Here is a 5,000-nt window from a genome sequence, read left to right as displayed (position 1 = left end):
ATGATGATGATGATGATGATGATGATGATGATGATGATGATGATGATGATGATGATGATGATGATGATGATGATGATGATGATGATGATGATGATGATGATGATGATGATGATGATGATGATGATGATGATGATGATGATGATGATAATGTAACTAAAATGATAACACTCCAACTACTAACACTGGTAGAAATAGTAATGATGCATTGCTGATGCCGATGAAAATTTAACGTTGTAATATAAAAGAAAATGACGGGAAAAATCCTCATTACATGATAAAAAAACGAAGCTCGTACAGGGTTCTCATCGCGCCACTTGGGTCCTTCTCCACTCACCCAGCACATGTACACGACTTATGCGCGCGTATGTGTGCGTACACACACACACACACACACACACACACACACACACACACACACACACACACACACACACACACACACACACACACACACACACACACACACACACACACACACACACACACACACACACGCACGCACGCACATGCACACACAAATACATACATACATATATAAATACATATACACATACATACCTACACACATACATACATACATACATACGTACGCACATGCATACATGCGTACATACATGCATATACATTATATATACATATATATATATATATATATATATATATATATATATTTGGATACATATATACATACATACACACTCACGGATACGCACATGCATGCATACATACATACATAATTACATCCATGTAAATATGCAGTACATGCATACATGTAAACACAGCCCACTATTTCCGTGGACATAATATTTCATCCGTATATTAAGTTGTTCAACTCCTTAAGTTCGCGTTTGTAACCCTGCACTCTGCCGGCAAGCAAGCAAGCAAGCAAGCAAGCATCAACGTGTCCTTCCCTGGGTCTTGTAACCCCCCACCCACCCAAAGCCGCCACTTTGCATCCCCTCACCCCCGTCACCCCCATCGCCTCGACATCGCTTTTCCAGCCATCGCAGACAGGCAAGCAGGCAGGCAGGCAAGCAGGCAAGCAGGCATCCTGCTCTCCCTTGCCTTTCAGCCAACTAGCAATCCCCCTCTCTCGAACGCAGCCTGGAACTCGCCACGAGAGTTTAAACATGGAGACGTTCGAAAAAAATAAACAAGTAAATGAATAAATCAATGAGTGAATAGAAGAAATTGACACCTACGGAGGAGGTTAAGAACAAAATGAGGTTCGCTTTCTGATTTAAGATTCGGAGAAAAGGAAGACGTTTGCTGTTGGGCTTTTCCGACAAACGTTTAAGGTTTGGGCTCTCCAAAGGAGATTCCTGGAATCTGCGGGTGGATTACGGTGCTCACCCGACACACACACACACACACACACACAACTGGAAGGGGTGGTCTTGGGAGATGGACATCAGAAACAATCATCCCCCTGCCAACCTATTTCCAAAACCGTTAACGGCCTCACCACCATCTGCAGACGCAACCCCGTTGGGATGACACTGGATTTGTGGACTGGGCTGTCGGCTTCAACTTTATTTCATTCACCGTTTCACATGAAAGCAGTAGACGATCAGAGACGACATACTTCTTCGAATACTAGAACCAATTCATATATAAACTTCATCATACTAATATAATCCGGACATCCGTCCAAAGTTTCTTTCTAGAGAGACCTATGGGAAGGCCCAAGATTTATTTTTGGCTGGAAAAAAGAAAAAAAGAAAAAAAAAGAGAAAGAGAGAGAGAGAGAGAGAGAGAGAGAGAGAGAGAGAGAGAGAGAGAGAGAGAGAGAGAGAGAGAGAGAGAGAGAGAGAGAGAGAGAGAGAGAGACAGAGACAGTTATATATATATATATGTGTTTATATATATATATATATATATATATATATATATATATATATATAGAGAGAGAGAGAGAGAGAGAGAGAGAGTAAGGGTTTGGGGAATAGAGAGAGTAAGAAAGAAAACCATGAGTGTATAAAGAGGGATTCAAGAGAGCGAAGAAAGGCGGAAGACTGGGTGCGCGAAAATGTTGAGATTGGGAGAAGAAAAGGAGAAGGCGTAAGGCAGAAGAAGGAGGAGGAGGGGGAGGAGAAGGATTTGCTTGCTTTCATGTGCCTGCATTCAGTCTCTTAGACATGCAACCTGGCCCCACACACGAGTTCGTAACTGTACAGCAGCCAGACGTTATGTTGCTGTTGGTGGTGGTGATGGTATTGATACTAGGATTGGTGATAGGGTTGAGTGCAAAGATATGTGGTCTGCTGTTGCTGGTGAGGTTAGGGATGTTAGTGGTAATGTCCGGGCTAGAAGTAGTGGTATTTGCTGTGGTATTTTTGATGGTGACGGTAATGAGGGTTTTGCGTAGAGGAATATAGACTTATGGTAATGGGGAAGTTGGGGTGCTGGTGGTAGCGGTGGTGGTGGTGGTGAGATTCGGGTGAAGTTGATGTTGATTGTGTTGTGGTGGAGCTGTGTTCGGCGACAAAGATAAAGATGATGACGATGACGTTAGTGTTGGTGGTACGGTTGGTGTATGTTATTGAAGGAGATGGTGTTGGTTACATAAGCATTGAGGTTGAAGGCTTCGGTGACGACAAACCTTCCACATATTCTCCTTTCTGAGAGATACTTTCATTATTTCTATTCTGACTACACCCAAGTCATTTCACTCATTTCCTTTATATATATTTGATAAGAAATGGCTTAACTTCCTTTTCTCAGCAGAAAACAAGACATCTGCACAGCTCATATAAGTCCTTTATCCTTGGGAAATGAGTAAATTAGTGGGTGAGTGATTGCGTGAGCCAGACAGTTAGCCATTCAGTTTGCGATTGAATAGGTGAGTGATCAGGTGAATTAATAAATGAATAAGTAATTAAGTGACTGACAGATAGATTGAGTGACTAACTGACTGAGTATATAAGTGGATGGATGATTGCTTGAGTCAGTCAGTAAATCAGTGTGTGACTGAGTAGGTGAATGATCAGATGATTGAATAAGTGAATAAATAGTTAAATGATTGACAGATTGTGTGACTAAATGACTGAATTAATGAGTGAATGAATGAATGCCTGGGTAGATGAAAAAGTGCGTGAATGCACAAATGAACAAACGGGCGTATGAATAGGAGAACGATTGACTGATTCATTGATTTAGTAAGTGAATGGGTGAGAGGGTGAGTGAGTGACTCAGTAAGTGATTGCTCCATCAGAGAGACATTAAAGAGAATCACATTCTTGATGCCAAACTTGTAAATTCATAAACAAATCCACTTCTTTCAGCACGTGCAGTCACTGGAATCCCATTCCACGAGCTACAACAAAATTTCAATCCACACACACACACACACACACACACACACACACACACACACACACACACACACACACACACACACACACACACACACACACACACACACACACACACACACTCACACACACACACACACACACATACACACACACACACACACACACACACACACACACACACACACACACACACACACACACACACACATATATATATATATATATATATATGTATATATATATATGTTGTAATATATATCTATCTATATATATATATATATATATATATGTATATGCATGTGTGTGTGTGTATATACATATATATATACACATGTGTGTGTGTTTGTGTTGAAGTATTATGTCAAGTCAGAGAAGATTAAGACATATCTTTCCTCTTCCTTACATAACAATATAAATATAAATATATTTACAATATGTATATATATACAGTATATACGTATACATACAAGAATGTGTATATGGTTAAGTATATATATACACATATGCGTGAGTAATTGGGAACATACATTAAGTATATATACTATCTATACATATATATATATACATATGTATATATATATATATACATATACATATACATATATATATGCATAAATACATATATATATATATACATATTTATATATATACTGTACATATATATCTATTTATATATACATATATATATATATATATATATATATATATATATATATATATATGTGTGTGTGTGTATATAGATATATATATATGTATATGAATACATATACATATATATATATATATATACATATATATATATATATATACATATTATATCATCATGACAGGTTTATGAATGGTAAGAATGGAAAGACACGATTGAGAACAAGAGACTTTATTCCTGACCGGTTTCGCCTCTGAAGAAGTCTCAAAGGCGAAACCGGTCAGGAATAAAATCTCTTGTTCTCAATCGTGTCTTTCCATTCTTACCATTCATATATATATATATATATATATATATATATATATATATATATATATATATATATATCGGCAGTACGTGCTAGATCTCAAAATGTCACCGAAGACTTGTTTTTCGAGGTGTCACAGTCTTTATGGGCACTGTCGAGGAACAAGTCTTCGGTGACATCCAAAGGTCTAGTACATACTGCCGGTATATCGACGATACATTCATATGTGTAAAGAGTGTGTCCGATCTGCAAGTTTTACGTTAAAGATTCAAGGGAATATCCGGCCTGCACTTCACCATGGAAAAGAGTACAGATGGTGCCCTTCTCTTCTTGGATGTCCTTCTAAAATTCGAGGTGGACACTATTTCTACTTCGACCTACGTCAAATCGACTAACTCTGGCCACTGTTAGCATGGGCATAGCGAATGCACCTGACTGATACAAGGAGGGTGCTATCGCGGATTTCGTCAGAAGAGCCTTGTCTCACTGGATAAAACGTCCACAGAGAAATAGACATAGTATCCCAAATGCTTTAAGATAATGGATACACACATCACGTCGTCCCCAGTGTGGTCAAAGCACTATAAACAAGAGGTATAATCTACAAAATAAGGCCTTATAGATCATCCCACCAGTCAACAAAACAGATATTATAAGTCCCAGTTGTCAAACTTGTATAAGACTGAGGAACGCATTATCAAGGTGATCGTTAAAACAAATGCCAAAACTA

At 38.5% G+C, this 5,000-nt stretch overlaps 1 protein-coding gene across 2 annotated transcripts in view; it reads right to left on the bottom strand.

The window, feature by feature from the left end:
- The window catches only part of LOC143021393 (protein O-mannosyl-transferase TMTC2-like), a 481,373-nt gene that overhangs the window by 80,690 nt on the left and 395,683 nt on the right, over positions 1–5,000 (bottom strand). The window lies entirely within an intron of this gene.

This window comes from Oratosquilla oratoria, chromosome 1 (assembly GCF_046742065.1).
Source record: "Oratosquilla oratoria isolate Oo_2021 chromosome 1, ASM4674206v1, whole genome shotgun sequence".
NCBI classification, from domain to species: domain Eukaryota; kingdom Metazoa; phylum Arthropoda; class Malacostraca; order Stomatopoda; family Squillidae; genus Oratosquilla; species Oratosquilla oratoria.
This window is presented reverse-complemented; position numbering and strand designations above follow the sequence as displayed.